Source organism: Carettochelys insculpta, chromosome 5 (genome assembly GCF_033958435.1).
Source record: "Carettochelys insculpta isolate YL-2023 chromosome 5, ASM3395843v1, whole genome shotgun sequence".
In the NCBI taxonomy this organism is placed as follows: Eukaryota; Metazoa; Chordata; order Testudines; family Carettochelyidae; genus Carettochelys; species Carettochelys insculpta.
The window spans coordinates 29,663,642-29,681,880 of record NC_134141.1 but is presented as its reverse complement, the minus strand read 5'-3'; the positions used below and the strand labels follow the sequence as shown (position 1 = coordinate 29,681,880).

Here is an 18,239-nt window from a genome sequence, read left to right as displayed (position 1 = left end):
CAAATGTGAAAACATTGCATTCTTTTTTAGCATTTATTTCAGATTGCAAATGAAAGATTACTGCAATGCAGGAAGATTACTCTTCCTTACCTAATTTAGCAGCATATGGTATAATACAAAATGAATTAGCAAAATAATTAATTTTGTTATTTACTTTACAGCTTTACCGTACATGCTAATTAGCCCGTAATTTTTGGATTCAATAGCATATGAGATGTGTCTCCACAATCAGCTTCCGTTTCAGTTTACAAGAGCACGGCAGAGTTGGGCTGCATCTGATATCTTCTATACAAATCAACATCTAGCTTTGAGCAGGCACACGTGTATTTCTTAGCTTATTCCACATATGAATATTTTTAATTTGGTCCAACAGCCAAACTATACAAGTACTTTGAAAGTGGGGGATAAATTCAGAAATAACTGAAAAAATTGTGAACTGTCACTTTGATTTTCTGATCACTGGTCCAGAGTTATCTCTTGGAAAAGTTCATTAACCATAAAAGTATGACCAGTGGTTCACTTGAGCTTTTCTAGCCACGACCAGTCAAAATATAGGATTGCAAAATATAGGCATCACTTACTTCCATAAAATAATTCAAATATGAATTTGTCTTTCAAGTAGAAAGACAATTTCAAATATATGGCACAGTGGCTTCAACTTTATTGGGAACAATAACCACGAGGGGTGGAAAAAGGTATGCAGCCCATAGAAATGGGAGAAAAGCATTACTCAACTGACCCCAGGTAACCTAAAATTAAAATTAAACATAAGTCACCTGATCCCAATATCTGAAGCGTGCTGCACTGTTTTGAGACTAAATCAACTCCCTGCCTGAAAGGTCTATCCATCAGACTCAGACAAGGAGTTAGAGGCAAACCCAAGCAAAATCATGGCAACCTCTCTCACTAAGTTTTGCCAGTTGCTGTGGTATAATAAAATACATTCAACTTCAAACCATCCAACTTCCTTTCTCAACTGTTACTTAAAATGAAAACCATCAAGCCTCTAACCATGCAATAATTCAATGTTCCCTAACACAGAAAGAAAACTAGCCATACATAGCAAATAATTAACAAGTTTCACTACCTCACAAATAACTGATAACCAAATTACAAAATTTACATCAGTACCTTTTTTAACCTATTATTACTCTAGGACCTTTTGTAAGACATTCCCACACCCATATATGTTCTTCAAGATTGAAAAAATATTCTGGTAAGAAACATTTTACATAAGATACTGGATACATTCAACTCATGCTCACATTTGAAAGTGAAAACATTGCGACTCATTTGTCAAATGTTGCTGGCATTAGCTTCTTTTAATATGAAGATTAGGAAATATTTGGTACCTAAACATAAGCTCATATAATTGCCTGATATTATTGTTATAGGAATAGTAAAATGCTTCTGCACAAATATAGGAATGCTATTTGATGCCAAATGAATTACTAACTTAAGCAGCTATTTAAGAATACAATATTTATATTAATGGGTAACTATTATTTAATGGCATCAAAACTTACCCTTCCAAAAACTATCAAAGTGAAACAACTTAAGCTCAAGTGCTTCTACAAGTCATTTAATTTTAAAAACTGTTCAGAGACCTATTAACACATATAAAAACAGGAGTGTGTGAACTTATTTTGGAGACAGAATTTCATCCATCTGGCTCTGATAAAATTAAAAGAATACCTCAGAAAACAGACTATTTAAAAAGAAATACTTAACATTACAACTTATCTGGGTCTTTCCCGCCACAAGAATAAAGGTGATCAAGAAAATTTTGCATATATAGAAAACAATGCTTGTTCAGAAGCTCAATGCATCACCTAACCAACCCCAAAAGCATGGAGTCAATGAAAGAGAAATGGCAATCAATCTGAATTTAAACAGCCCTGAAAACCACAGTATATGAAAATACTTTATGAAAATATGGTTACAAAGCACTCTGAAATGACCCCACACTCACACCCCTACAACTCTGCTTAGCCTGCAAATACTCCACAACTAATCCTGTTCATCACTAAAAGCAAGCTGCTACAGACAGATAAGAAAAAACCAAGACAACTCAGGAAGAAACAAGAAAACCTTCCCAAACGTAAGTATGGATTTGTGAGAGGAAGTTAACTAAAACAATGCCAAAGAATTTGATTTAAAACACGTGTTGAGTTTGCTGAAATACTGAAATGTTGTTGTAACTTAAAAGAATAACCGTTTCTCCTATCAGATATTTTGGAACATAAGCTTTCATGGGCAAAGACCCGCTTCATCAGATGAAGCGGGTCTTTGCCCATGAAAGCTTATGCTCCAAAATATCTGTTAGTCTATAAGGTGCCACAAGACTTCTTGTTGTTCTCGAAGCTACAGACTAACACTGCTACCTCTCTGATAGTTTCTTGTATGACTCACCAGACAGTTAAGCCATGTACCTGTACAGGACATGGGGCTAAACACTGGAAAACATACAAACAATGGGATTTAACTAAATTTAACTTTCTCAGTATTAATTGGCCAGCTTCTCAAGACAGCCCCTTAAGTGGCTTTTTCTAATGATGGTAACTAATCTGAGGGGTAGCTGTGTTAGTCTGTAGCTTCACAAAAACAAAACTAAACAAAAAGCAGTCCTTCAGCACCTTAAAGACTAACATTTTATATTTATTATTATTTTTATTTATTTTATTTATTTATTTATTTATTTGAATCCCAGGTTTTAGAGGTACAATTTAGACTGTCTATTTTGTCAACGTGCCCTGAAACAAAGTTCTTTTGCCCACCTATACACATGCTTAGTTATCAAAGGATATATTAAAGAACAGAGTCACAATCACTTTCGGAAACTATGTACTTCGATCTTTTTTAAGAAGCAGAAAGTTCACCTCAGAGGTGTTTACATTCAGGGTTGTAACTGCTGTTTAAAAACTCTCCACAATGAAAATAAAGAAGAGATAGAAATAACCAGTTCATCATTTGTGTTCAGTCATTTGGGTTGTTGAATGTTTTCTTTTACTTATATAAATAAAAAATAACCTTGGTTAACCATTTTCTGCTTGGCACTGATCCTGGTGTGCCCTAACAGAAACTAAAGAACCCCTGTAACTAAATACTAGGAATCATACCACTGAGTTAACAGGAAGTGAAACTATTCATAAGAGCTTGCCTACAAATTATCATTTCTCTATATTAAATATACAGAGTTGTCATGTTTAAAGTAAAAGTATGTGAAGTCCAACAATTTCAAATTATTCCTTTCAATTCCACAAACTCAGTGAAATTACTCACATTTTCATTGTCAATTTAACCTATACTTCAGTGCTTTGCTAAACTGGGGCATCAAATAGCATTCACAGAGATAGAGGTCCAGTCAGTGGGTCTTTGCAAGGTAGTATACTCAGCCAGTCACCTGGCTTACTTTAAGACGATGGGCTTTAACTGTCTAGTCAGCCATGAGAACAGACAGCCCTCTTCAGCTGAGTCTAATCAGCACCCCTGTAATACTCATTATAAGACATTTCTCAAAACAGAAACCACTAAAATCAAGTCAGAATTGACATGGATGCCTAAAGTCAAGATAGTAATCAGAATGTTGATAATACTGCACAAGAAAATAATGTGGTATGCCACTGGGAAGCAGAGTACTCTGCAGGATACAATGCTTATCTCTATCCCTGATGGTCAGAAGATACTGGATCTGGAGTTTATCATTGGACTCTTAGATTAGAAGGTAATGTCCTCAGACTGAATATATGAAGTACTAAATCACAGACCTGTGAAATTTTCAGTCTCTGTTCATACATGCACATATATCACCATTTAAATGACGAGTGCACCTTCAATTGTTTCTGATTGCAAATGTCAAGTGGTAAGCATAGCAAGAAATGTGTCTGTGATACTTTGGACATTTTATTAACCTGCACATGGCAAACAGACTCATATCAAGGATTCTTCAACCCTCTGCCCAGAACACCTATCTGCCAAACTAGTTTCCCCCACCCCCCATTTGGAGATCTTAAAACCACTTAAAGCCTATGCCTAGCCACATTCACCTCTGTGCCATATTTTTGACGTTTTAATTTTATTTCTAAATGTTAAGGAATTGAAAACAAATTATAGCTTAATTAAAAAAGCACAGTAAATGAATGGGCTATAACTAGAGGTTTGAGCTAAGTTCCCTATTCCTGACTTTTTCCATCCACAATCACTTACACACACACCTATCCAATACCCAGTGAGCCCCAGTAAAAAATATAAAAGATTCTTCATCAAGTTACAATAGATATAAAAGAGGTTCAGAAATACTGTAAATGGAAACAAACCACAGAGATGCTTTCAACTTCATTCTGATCGCTGACTGCAGCTTTCGTAGCATCATCTCATTATCTTCCTAAAATTGAATCTGTTTCTCTCCATGTTTGTCCTTGCAAAGAGCTCATATGTTTCTGTCCTCAAGACCACATTACAGCAGTGTGTGCCCCATATTTTAAAATGTATGCTCACACCTTTAACAGCCCAAGGCAGGCAAACAATATATAGTATAAGTTACTATATATATTGCTGTGTATTGTATGTAAATCATTAAAGAAGAAAACTCCATAAAATATAACCAAAATCTTTGATATTTTACAAAAAACTAAAGCCCCTATTAAAGAAAAGATTCTCTAATTAAACCTAGACCATTCCTGGTAAATCCATTCACCCATACAGTAGACTTGAATAGGAAGATCATATTTGCTAAGTGACTGGTGTACATCATGGAACACAGCATTTAAGCACCTACATTAGCATGGGGCTATCACTAACAAATTAATACAGCAAAACTGACCTGAGGCACATTGCCTCAGAGAGTCAGGAAGAAAGACAAGAGTCAAGGGATGTGGTTTAATTAGGCTGCAACTTTATTAACTTCACTGCACCTGAGATCTACTCAACAATATGGACAGGTCTACACTAAACAGGAAGGTTAAATTAAGGTATGCAACTCCAGCTATGCTCATTACATAGCTAAAGTCAACGCATCTTAATGGATCAGGTCAGGCATGTTGAGGAATCTCTCATTAGGAAGAGATTCACTGGCAGTGATGGATTCTAGACAGGCTCCAGTGAAGTCCATCCTCTGCATTGGAACAAAGGCGGATTGCTTCACGTTGAGTATTAGGCCCAATTGCTAAACGAGGGACACCTACTGCCACACCTCAGATCTGGAGAGTCCCTTTTCAGCCAATCATCCAAACAAGGGTAAATCTGGATGCCCCTGTGATGCAGAAAGGAACTACAATCGTCATGCACTTTGTGAACATTCTGGGCATCACTGACAGGCCAAATGACAACACTGTGAACCAGTAGTGGCTCAATCTTAGAGTGAAGCAGAGGAACCTTCTTTGTTGAGGTATTATGGAAACATGCATACTTCAAATCAAGGACAGCTTACCAGTCACTCAGATCTACACTAGAAGCATCTGTTGACAGGGCAATCTCGACAGACCCTCTGTCCACAGACTGTATCTACACAACACTTGCTCTGTTGACAGAGAACTGTCGGACTGCACTGCCCTCTGGTGCCAGAAAGCAGAAAGGCAGCTCTGCAGAGAGGGTTGCACAGCAACTGGAAGCCCTCTCTGTCCACAGAAGTGTCTACACTGCACTTCTGTCGACTGCACTCTGTCACCAGATTGTTATGCCTCAAATTTTTGAGGGATATTACTGTCAAGGCAAATGTAGAGTTCTGCGAGAATCTGTGGACAGAATGCTTTAAGTGTGTAAACGCTCCATGAGTTATGTCAACAGAAGGCCCCTTTTTGTCGATAAAACTCTCTAGTGTAGACATAGCCTAAGGGTCTCCACAGCTGACCTACAGATGCTGCTGAGAGAAAAACTTTCAGATGAATGTGCACAGTCCACACACCTAATTGGAACAGACATTGTTGCATGAAGCCTTCTCTCAGTCCACTCATTGCTCGTTTTAAGTCCTGTAACTTTTTGTAAGCTTTATTTTATACAGCAGCTATGTCTATATTAAGTATTATAAGTTAGTAACAAATCGTTTACACATACCATAAGTCTGAAAGAAATCCTGGTTGTTCCTTTGCAAAAGAAATTCTTTTCTCGGAAGTGAGCTGTCCTTTGTATGAGTGACAGAAGTGTGAATGTGGGTGTGTGGGCAATGGAATTACCCCCAAACCCAGCCCGTCTGGATGACCATCTGCCAGTAGCACCTTGATGGCCAGAGAATATTAGGAGCTGAGCCCTGCAGAAGAACCCACCCAAGAAAGAGAAAGAGGCCCCATCAAGAGAACTTCAAAATCCCATCTGCTGTTAGCTGATGACTCATGGTCATACTGAGTCCTGGGACAGTGGTGATGACTCATGGCCATACAGCATCTTGGGGCAGTGGGACAGCACAAGAGCTATTGACTAAAACATATAAAAAGATGAGTACAAAGTTGTAGGAGTGTTTCTTGCCATCCCCACTCTGCAGGAGTTAGCTTTGGCTAGCTGGGAAAGAGGAGGAGGCCCAGGGCCTGACTGATCCTGAATACTATATTGACAGGAGAACAAGCTGACAAGGTGGTCATACAACCAGCTCACTGCCCCAGATTCATGACTCCAGCCAGACACACTGAATCAGCCATGCCTGGGCTTCCTCCCACTGTCCCTATGCAACTCTTCATCTGCATGAGTTCACCTGTGTAAGTATATGAGTGAAGAAGAGTATGAGCATGTGGGTGTGTACTTGAAAGCTAGGCCCCCTTTTTCTTTTAATCCAATAGTAGCATTTAATAAAATACATATGAGTGTAACACTGGGTTGGTCTTTCGTGTAAATTACTATAACAGACATGAGCAAGCACTCAACAAAGAATTGGTTTCTCACTCCACTTGAAATATTCTGCTAGTCTTATTTTGGATGAGAGCAATTTTTCTGAGAACTTCTAAGTAACACACTTCACAAAGCAATCAATTTCTGGAATAATTGAATAGTAGTTTTTAATCATCACATTGCTAATCTGTAATATTAACACCTGTGTCTACATGTGCACAAAACATTGAAATAAGCGGCCCTCTTTCGAAAGAGTGGGAGGAGCGTCCACACTCATAATGCTATCTTTCGAAAGGAAATCAAAAGAACAGGGCACAGACATTGAAATCCAAGCCCCGATCCGAGATCAGGAAGATAGGCCCCTTTCGAAACACTAAATCAAAAGAGTACATGTGGAGACACTCCACAGTCCGCTTTTCCAAAATATGGGTCTGCCATGGTGCCAGTCAGCTAGAGAGCGGGGCCACTCCAGCCAGCAGCAGCAGTGCCTTCATTGTGGGCACAGGTGGGCTCTCCCAGGCTAGGAAAAGCTGGGCAGCACTCAGCTTGTGAGGAGTGGAGGGAGGGGCCCTTTAAAGGGAGCCGCTGGCTGCGGCCCCAGAAGGGTTTGTCAGCCATGGGAACCGTCCACAGCGTTTCCTGCCTCCTTTTCTTTCAAAAGAGGGCTTGGAGCCGTGTGGAAGCTCTCTTTTCAAAGACCGCAGTGGCACTTCGAAAGAGCAGATCAAAATGCCGATCTGCTAATGGCGTCAGGTGCTCCCTTTCGACGGCCGCTATTTCAACCTCCAAATTTCGATTTTCACCCTTTCAAAAGGGTGCTCACATGTGGACCCAGCTAACGAGATTAAGCAAATGCTGATGTCATCTATATGATTAAAATACTTCTTTACATTATTTTGGATGTTGATTAACAAATCCTAATATTTTCTGCCATAAAAACCATTTGCTTTAAATGGAATTCATTTATTTAGCACAACCATTAATGTTTGTAATAATATAGTACAAGTTACTTTCATTTCTTCTTAAAATTAAGGCAATGTAATTTTCTATCTTATGTTAAAGGTTATAAAATATTTAGCAATGTTTTATGTTTAAGCAATACTTTACTTTCTGGAAACACACTTGTATTCTATAGCAATATTATGTAACATAAGTAATGCCCTATACATTCAGCAATATGTAAGTTAAAATTAGTGGTGCTATTTTTTTATAAATCAAATCTAAGCTCGTTAGCTATTCATAGTGTCTATGGCATTTACTATATTCCAGTTCCCACTCTTAATAAATTGAAAGGCACCAAGATGAGTGTTTAGAAACCTTAGTCTGCATCCAGTTTGGTCTAAAGAAAGTTTTAGAGATACGTTGTTAGAATATGTCATTTAATACATTTTAACTAACACTTTATAAAACTGCAGTGTAGCAGAACACTAGCCGGCTTTAGTTGGCCCAGTTTAGTACATGTTAAAAGATAGCACTGCCTTGTCTATACAAGAATTTTAGAATATTAAAACATGTTAAAGAAAAGGCGCCTATAAAAGTAAAAGTGCTGTAAGAAATTAGAGAAAAAATATTTGATAATAACAAAAAAAAAGGATGAAAAAATCTCCTGTCCAAGACATTATTTGTGTAAAGTTTCTTTATCCAAGTTTGCTCCAATTTGAAAATTCTGATTAAAAGAAAAAGAGAGAAATCCCATCAAAGCGTGAATTTATTCAGAGGAATAATGACATTCAGGGCAGTAAACATTCACTAATTGAAAGAAAATCATCTCAAAAGTCACAGGAGAGGGCAAAGATGGTTCCACAACATGTTCTAATGTCTCCCTAATGACTGGCAGCCCCGAAGCAACTGTGAGATTCATACTATAGTGAGGTATATCCTCTTAGTCTACACTGCATTCTTCCCTTGACAAACTACCATATTTCACTTCCACAGAAAGACAATCCTTTATCTTCCTCTACATTCTCTGTAAACCTTATGACATTGGTTATAGGCTGCAGCTGCAAACAAGGAGCCAATCACAGAATCACAGAATGCTAGGACTGGAAGGGACCTTGAGAGGTCATAGAGTCCAGTCCCCTGCCCTCATAGCAGGACCAAGTACTGTCTAAACCATCCCTGATAGACATCTATCTAACCTGTTCTTAAATATCTTCAGCGATGGAGACTCCACAACCTCCCTAGGCAATTTAGTCCAGTGTTTGACCGGCCTGACAGTTAGGAACTTTTTCCTAATGTCCAGTCTAAACCTTCCTTGCTGCAGTTTAAGCCCATTGCTTCTTGTTCTATCCTCAGAGACCAAGGAGAACAAGTTTCCTCCCTTATGACACCCTTTTAGATACTTGAAAACTGCTGTCATGTCCCGCCCTCAATCTTCTCTTTTCCAAACTAAACAAGCCCAATTCTTTCAGCCTTTCTTCATAAGTCATGTTCTCTAGACATTTGATCATTCTTGTTGCTTTTTTCTGGACCCTTTCCAATTTCTCCACATCTTTCTTGAAATGCGGTGCCCAGGACTGGACACAATACTCCAGCTGAGGCCTAACCAGCGCAGAGTAGAGCGGAAGAATGACTTCTCATGTCTTGTTCACAACACACCTGTTAATGCATCCCAGAATCATGTTTGCTTTTTTTTCAACAGCATCACACTGTTGATTTATATTTAACTTGTGGTCCACTATAACCCCTGGATCCCTTTCTGCCACACACCTTCCGAGGGAGTCACTTCCCATTCTGTATGTGTGAAACTGACTGTTCCTTCCTAAGTGGAGCACTTTGCATTTGTGTTTATTAAACTTCATCCTGTTTACTTGAGACCATTTCTCCAATTTATCCAGATCATTTTGAATTTTGACCCTATCCTCCAAAGCAGTTGCAACCCCTCCTAGCTTGGTATCATCTGCAAACTTAATAAGCGTACTTTCTATGCCAATATCTAAATTGTTGATGAAGATATTGAATAGAACTGGTCCCAGTTCAGACTCCTGCGGGATACCATTTGTTATACCTTTTCAGCAGGATTGAGAACCATTACTAACTACTCTCTGAGTACGGTTATCCAGTCAGTTTTGCACCCACCTTACGGTAGACTAATGGCAGCATAGCAACCACCTAAGCCAGGGGTGAGCAAACTTTTTACATTGGGCTCCTACAATTAGTCAGAGCTCCCCATCCTGTCTAATAAAATCCAAACCAACGGAAATTTCTGTTATGTTCACATGGGAAAAAAAAAAACTTTCGGTATGTGCCAGTCTATGTGAGGCAGCAACATAAAGTGCAATGGTACAATTGGAGAGGGGATATTCACTATACAGATGGAGGCAACTCACGTTTGAAGAGCCACCTTGCCCAGCCCTCCAAGGCAGATAGTAAAAAAATTCACTGGGTTGATATAGCCCTCCCAACTTCGGCAGTTCTGGGTAGTTATCAACAGTAACAACAGCTCCTTGCTGTTTAAAGAGGTCCCCCCATCCCTTTTTTCCAGCCCTCCCAGGCAACCTTTTAAAGTAAACAAAAGAACTCAACAAAAGATCAACATACTGCAATTGCATTTTTTTAAAAATTAAGCCTGGACTCTTGAGGAAGCTGAAACCAGGGGCTGTGCCAGTAAAAGCTTACCCCAATCCAGCTGCCTCTGCAAAACAGAAGTAGGGGCCAGAAATGACAGCAGAGACTGCAGGGGGTGGTGGCAGGGAAGGGGGCAGCCGAGCAAGTGAGGCTACAGGTAGAGAACCGATGGGCCCCGCGGGAGGAGGGGGACACCAGAAATGAAGTCGGCCCTCTGCCTGCAGGGAGGCAGGAAGCACACAAGCAGGAGCATAGTACAGCCGTGCACAGAAGCTACAGGGAGGCAGTAACAGGCCCCCGGTGGGGGAAGAGCCGACTGTGCTGCCCCCCTCATTTTCAAATTTCGGTAGGGCACGCCCTCCCTTTGCCCCCCCCAGTTAGCACACCCCTGACCTAAGCCATACTGCCAACACTCCATAATGTACAGATGTGCAAAAATCACTTAGATTTAAGGCAAACTTTCCACGGATCCTTAGTTCCTCTGTCCCAGGAAGGAAACTTGCAATGTATTTCACCTCTCCTCAAAGCCATAGCTCTATGATGGCAAGTGCCTCATTTTCACACACAAAATATCAGAATATGAGCTACTGTTGCCATTACAGCAGCTACAAAAATATGGCAGCTTAACTAGGAAAACATGCTTCCCACAAATTTTATTACCACCAGTCGACCGGACACCCTGTGAAATTGGAAGTCACTCAGACAGCAGTGGAGACAAAAACAAAACAGCAAATACTGTATTGCTTCAGGGTGTTAGCCCTGGGGCTCACAGCTTCAGTCACTAGGTGACTGTCGCTACAGCCACAAAGTGTGGGGGTGGCGAGGGCTCTGGGAAGTGGGGAAAAGCTGGAGACTTCTAACCCTTTGAGCAAGACAGAGGGTAGCACTGGGGCTTGTGTTCAACCCCAGCGGGGAATGCCGAGACTGAAGGTTACAGCCTGATGGCTTTGTCCCCCCCTTAAGCCCCACAGGGGATACTCGGGCTCAGAGCTTTCAGACAATGGATCTGTTCCAGTTTCAGCCCCACGTCTCCCACAACAGCTAAAGCCCTGATCCCCAGTGCTTCCAATGGGGCAGAGGTTGAGAACTGAGCTGCAGGCCTGAAGCCTCACTCCCCAGTATTCCTCCCAGGTCTAAATCCCTAAGCCCTCATGATCCCAGGGGTCTGAAGCACTGAGGCCCCCCCAAGAAGCCTGACCCCCTCTGCTCTGCACTGCAAACCCATTTCCCTAGTGGCTGAAATCCCTAATGCTTTGTTCAGTGTTACAGACCATTTCACAGTTATGGACAGCCTCCATTCCTGAGGTGTCTGTAACTCAGAAGTTTCACCATATTGAGGGACCCAGCGAATTCCAGCAACAGGCCAAAAGAAAGGGAAACAAGTGCACAACTCACAACAGTTTCTGAGAATATGAGATTGGTGCATCCTTTCATTTCCATGTACTGACATGGCTTCCATACATGCCTACTTCTCCTTTATCCCAGACACCACAGGCAGGAAAAACAAGACACCAGGAATGCAGTTTAACTAGGCTGCAACTCAAAGAAGGTAAGATAGCTCAAGCAGTTAGAACAATGATATTGCCTTTTGCACTGAGATGCACAAGGTTATCACATGAACAAAGAAAAAAAGGGCAGAGAAGCCCAGGTTGTATGATCAATTTTATTGTTAAAAAGGCCAATATGAACAGTGACCATAAAATATTTTTATAGGAACGATGGGTCAGACTGCAAGAAACTAGGCAGATTTTTGCAACTGAAGATTAATTTTTCTTCATGTTTTGGGATGTAATTATATGCACTAATGCCAAATAAATGAGCTTTAATTGACCAATGTAGTATAGGCAAAGAACATATTTTTGTAATCTATAATAGTTACTACAGTTCAACTTTAACTTGTAGTGCTACTGAAACTCTGAAACTGATTATTTTGGAGGTGTTATGTTTGTTCAGAATCTTTCAGTAATTTTTCCATAGCCCACTGACAGCTCAGGGGAATAGTAATTTATATTTGGAGACTTCCAGCTCTAGCTCCTCATTTCCAGTGTAGTCATGCTTAAAGAAGGAAAGTTGTTCACCCATGATGCATGCCCAGAAGCCAACATAAAATGAAGGGGGCGGGAGGTTCATTGGTTCTCCAAACAACCAAACAGCCACCACTAATTGACCAATGTCATTAGGATTATGAACAAATAGCCAAAGAAGGACTTTTCATGGAGAGTGAAAAGCCTCTTCCCCCTCAAAGTCAACACGGGACAGGGAAAAAAACTTCCACTGCTGCTGCCTGTGCTGTATGTTTTGTGGATAAAATGAGGACTTCACTCTCCAGCACTGCCAATACAAAAATGTTGTAGGCATTACATTTTGATAAGTATATAGACAGTGAAAACAGCCTGTTGAAATTGTGGCTTTCTAGACTCTAGTCTCTACTCACAAATTTTAGACTCTTGACTGACCTACATAGCAGTGCAGTTAGTAGCTACAGGATCACACACCACTAGGAAGTCCAGTCCATAATTTTGTAGAAAGTAAAGGCTTCCAACATAGATGTCTTGCTACATAAAGTTTTAAGCTTGCTTGCTGGAATGTGCAGACCATGCTGACAGGTCTGATGAAGATCTTAAGGACATCAGCGACACCCAAAAGACCACTGTCATCAACAAGGAACTGAGGAGGCTCCAAGTTGACATTGCTGCTCTGCAAGAGACATGTCTCACAGATTCAGGATCTCTAAAGGAAAAGGACTACACCTTTTTCTGGCAGAATAAAGCTTGAGAAGAACCCAGGGAGCATGGTGTTGGCTTCGCCATCAGAAACACCCTTCTACAAATGGTGGAATTAGTCAAGGGTGGATCAGAAAGACTCCTTCACGTCATACTTCAAACTCGCACCGGTCCTGTCCACCTGATCAGCACTTATGCCCCAACCCTGTACGCCGCACCGGAAGTAAAAGCCAAGTTTTACGACGTGCTTAGTGCTGCCATAGCGCAAATACCTGCTCGCGAACAACTGTACATTCTGGGTGACTTCAATGCGAGAGTTGGAGCCGATTGTGACTCGTGGCCTTCCTGCTTAGGCCACTTCGGTGTGGGAAAAATGAATGAAAATGGTCAGTGTCTTCTCGAACTTTGCACGTACCACAATCTGTGCATCACAAACACATTTTTCCAAACCAAGCCACAGCACAGAGTGTCATGGAGACACCCATTGTCAAAACACTGGCATCAACTAGACGTGGTCATCACTAGACGTGATAACCTCAAAGACGTCCTTCTGACACACAGCTATCATAGTGCTGACTGCGATACAGATCACTCGTTAGTTTGCTCCAAACTCAAGGTGATTCCCAAGAAGCTGCACTGCTCTAAACCAACTGGAAGGCCCCGCATCAATGCCAGCAAGACAGCTAACTCAGAGAGAGCTGAAAAGTTCAGAGCGACCCTCGAGGAGAATCTGCGCAGCAACCCTGGAGGGTGCCAATGTGACATCCAGATGGCAGCATCTGAGGGATACAATGTACAACACGGCCTTGTCGGTGTTTGGAAGAAGAGCTAGAACACACAAATGACTGGTTCGAAGCTAACTCCAATGAGATGATTCCAGCCATCGAAAAAAAGCACGCTGCGCTCCTGGAGAACAAACATTCACCGAGTCAGAATACCCTGCAAGCACTCAGAGCAGCCAGAAAAACAGTACAGCAGATGGCCAAGCACTGTGCCAACAACTACTGGCTCGAGCTATGCAGCAGCATCCAGACCAGTGCTGACTTTGGTAACCTCAGGGGAATGTACGAGAGCATCAAGAAGGCATTAGGACCCACCCAGAACAAGATGGCACCTCTGAAATCCAAATCTGGTGATGTCATCACTGACAAAGCCAAACAGATGGAGCGCTGGGTCGAGCACTACTCCAAGCTGTACTCACGCGAGAACACTGTGGTCGACTCAACCCTCAATGCCGTCGAACTCCTACCAGTAACGGACGAACTGGATCAGGAACCAACTGTGGATGAACTGAAGAAAGTCATTGACAACATTGCAGTAGGAAAGGCCCCAGGCCAGGATGGTATAACACCAGAGGTAATCAAGTGTGCCACAGACACTCTCCTGGAACCCCTACATGAGCTACTGTGCTTGTGCTGGAGAGAAGGAGAGGTTCCACAGGACATGCGCGACGTTAACATCATAACCTTGTGTAAGAACAAAGGAGACAGAAGTGATTGCAACAACTAATGTGGAATCTTCCTCCTAAGCATCACTGGTAAACTGTTCGCTCACATCATCCTCGGCAGACTCCAGAAGATTGCTGAGAGGGTGCATCCTGAATCACAGTGCGGATTCCGTGCAGAGAGATCTACCGTCGACATGGTCTTCTCTCTGAGGCAGCTGCAGGAGAAATGCAGGGAGCAGAGGAAGCCACTCTATATTGCCTTCATCGACCTTACCAAGGCCTTCAACTTGGTCAGCAGGGATGGACTGTTCAAACTGCTCCACAAGATAGGTTGTCCGCCACGGTTACTCAAGATGATCCAGTCTTTCCACGAAGACATGAGAGGAACCGTCCAATACGATGGCACATTATCGGATGCTTTCAGCATCATGAGCGGTGTCAAACAAGGATGCGTCCTTGCTCCGACACTGTTCGGGATCTTCTTCGCACTCCTCCTTAAACACGCCTTTGGATCTTCAACAGAGGGCATCTTTTTGCACACAAGATCTGACGGGAAACTTTTTAATCTTGCAAGGCTGAAAGCTAAATCTAAGGTGCGGGAAGTCCTCACCAGAGATATGCTGTTCGCAGATGACGCTGTTGTCATGTCACACACAGAAGACCAGCTTCAGAAGCCACTGGATCGGTTCTCCAAAGCATGCAAGGACTTTGGGCTCTCCATCAGCCTAAAGAAGACAAATGTACTTGCTCAGGACGTTGCTGATTCTCCATCAATCAGCATTGACAACTATACATTAGAGGTAGTCCACAAGTTCGTTTACCTCGGGTCCACCATCACTGACACCCTGTCGTTGGACACTGAGCTAAATAGGAGGATCGGTAAAGCAGCCACAACTCTGTCCAGACTCAGCGAGAGAGTGTGGAATAACAACAAGCTGTACACTCTCACCAAAATGCAAGTCTACAGAGCCTGCATCCTCAGCACCCTCCTTTACAGCAGCGAGACTTGGACCCTGTACGCCCGCCAGGAAAAGAGGCTGAACATCTTCCAGTTGCGCTGCCTCAGGAGCATCCTTGGAATATCGTGGAAGGACAGAGTGTCCAACACCGCCGTCCTTGAGCAAGCTGGAATACCAACTATGCACACCCTCCTCAGGCAGCGGTGGCTCTGCTGGCTTGGCCACGTCCACAGGATGAATGATGGAAGGATCCCGAAAGACATCCTGTATGGCGAGCTAGCCTCTGGCAAAAGACCTCCCAGACACCCCCAGCTGCGCTACAAAGATGTTTGCAAGAGAGACCTCAGGGAAGTAGACATCAAGCCAGGCAGCTGGGAGGAGCTGGCAGATGATCGCAGCAGATGGAGGCAGGAACTATACAAGGGCCTTCAGAAGGGTGAGTTGAGGACCAAACAGCTAGCAAAGGAGAAACGAGCCCACAGAAAGCACAGCAAGGACCTGCCAGACACCCATTACACATGCAACAGATGCAGCAAGGACTGTTACTCTCATGTGGGTCTTCCCAGTCACAGCCGATGCTGCAAATGAGGATGCCAAATGGAACTACGAAGGGCGCAATCCATAGTCTACGTAGACTGAGGGATGCTACTACTATGCTACTAATATATTCTTGGCTCAGTGCAGAATTCTACACATTGCCCTACTAATACAACTTTCAGTATTAACACTTTATTTGCAATTTAGAACCCATGCCTTTAATAATCTTTATAGAAACTCACATGCCAACTACTGTAAGTATCTATCAGCTGACACAAAGCTTGCTCTTCCAAGTCACAGATGAGTTGCTCGTAAGGCCAATAGAGAGACTTTACATTCCTCTGCCTGCAGCTTGCCTATATTTAGCATAAACATCATTATATGCTTGTCAGTTCTGTTAATTCTTGTAAAAACAGAAAAGGTAAGCTCAACATGAAAAATTTAAAAGAAAATTTTGACATCCCAGAAAAGTAGATCAGACCTCAGGAGAGAATTCCATTGGGTTAGAAAAGTCCCAGTTAAAGAAGTTAAAGCAATGTATGTTGTTTATGGAGTATATACTAATTTTTAAAGAAAAAAAGATTTAAGTATGTATAGGGCTTGTGTGTGGGAAAGCCTGTATCATCATCACCACATACTCTGCATCACCACTCAAATTCATTATCTCGACACCAATGTGAAAGAATCTTTACAAAATTATATTTGAAATGTTGAAAGATACTATGTAAACTACAATACACAAACCTGCTGAAGTTATCCATGATTAGAAGATGGAAGTAAACTACTCAGACCCCAGCACTTAATTCTATAATAAACTAAGAGGAGACTGCTGCTTTACCAGTGTATTTTGAGGAAAAAGTTTAAAAAACAGAGAAAATTCCAAAGATTATGCAGCCCATAACAAAAACAGATGAAATTGAGTTTACTTGTGATTTGGCAGAACCCAAACAAGAGACAGTATAAGAGATTTATATATTAAACTACTTTTGCCAAATAAACTTCTGTCTATCTCACCAAAAATGCTGTAAGTTGAATAAACAACTTAGACTGAACTACTCCTATCTGCACAGAAGTGGTCACTCTAAGCCACAGTAGAGGGACATCAGTGAAGTATTAGCAAACAATCTGTACTGTTGTGTTACAAGGTTTAAGCTAGATCCTAAATAACAATAATAATAATAGAGCAATCTTATATATTGGGAATAACAAAACTACAGATGTTACTTAACCATTTTTAGGAATCCAGAATATTTTGGTAAGTCCCTAGTTTGGAAATGAAAAAACAAAATGCCTGGAGTGGATAGTTTTTATGCAATTAAAAATGCGGATATAGTCATAACATTAAATAAGTTTATGGCAAATATTCATTTATTGGACAGAGTTCTTCATGAGTTCCATTTTACAAATTATATCCAGGTGATTAACAAAATGGAGTGGTGTCGCTCATTTTAATTTTTGTGCTGTGTTATAAGTATTTTATTTAGCACTTCAAGTTATATAAGTGTAGGTAGTCATTATATTGGGAATTAAACCAGTATTGATTTTGTATTAAAACAAATCTCAACATCTTGCACACCATCATTAGGTGACTACATATGGATGAAAAATTGATGATCTTTGCAGCGTGCCCAGATCACTGTAGTTATTTTCAATAAAAATTACTGAGAAGCCATCTATCTTGTTTAAGTGCAACACAGTTTTTAAAAATAGAACTGCTCATAATAATAATGCAAACAGATGAAATAAAGAGCGATCACATTTTTAAAATGTGCTTTACTGCAGAAAGAATGTCAGCTAAATGACAATATGGGCCTCAGGATTATGTGAAACAGCCTTTTGTAGTCTCCCAATTATTCTTATCTTTGTTAAAAGAAACTGGATACAAAGCAGTGGGGTTCCACAGTTATTAAAGCGGATATTTCCACAGATAGTGGAAAATGCCATTAGATTCAACCTAATTCAATGTGACATTTCACCAAGCTCCTGCTCTGTAATATTAGTATTATGTGAGATGGAGAGTGGGGAGAATAAAAGAGCTGAAAATTTTCTTGGTCTGATTAGCACTACAAATTGCAAAGCTTTAAACTAGTAGAAAGTTTTTCAACATTAAAGTTATTGGTTGGTGATTAGCTTAGTTCATTATCCCTTGTGTTTTATCAAAGCAGTTTTTCTAGCCTAATTCCAGATTAC

The 18,239-nt window shown here is 41.1% G+C and overlaps 1 protein-coding gene across 2 annotated transcripts in view; it reads right to left on the bottom strand.

Moving 5' to 3' along the window:
• KDM4C (lysine demethylase 4C) overlaps window positions 1–18,239 on the bottom strand; it is a 461,923-nt gene that overhangs the window by 378,622 nt on the left and 65,062 nt on the right. The window lies entirely within an intron of this gene.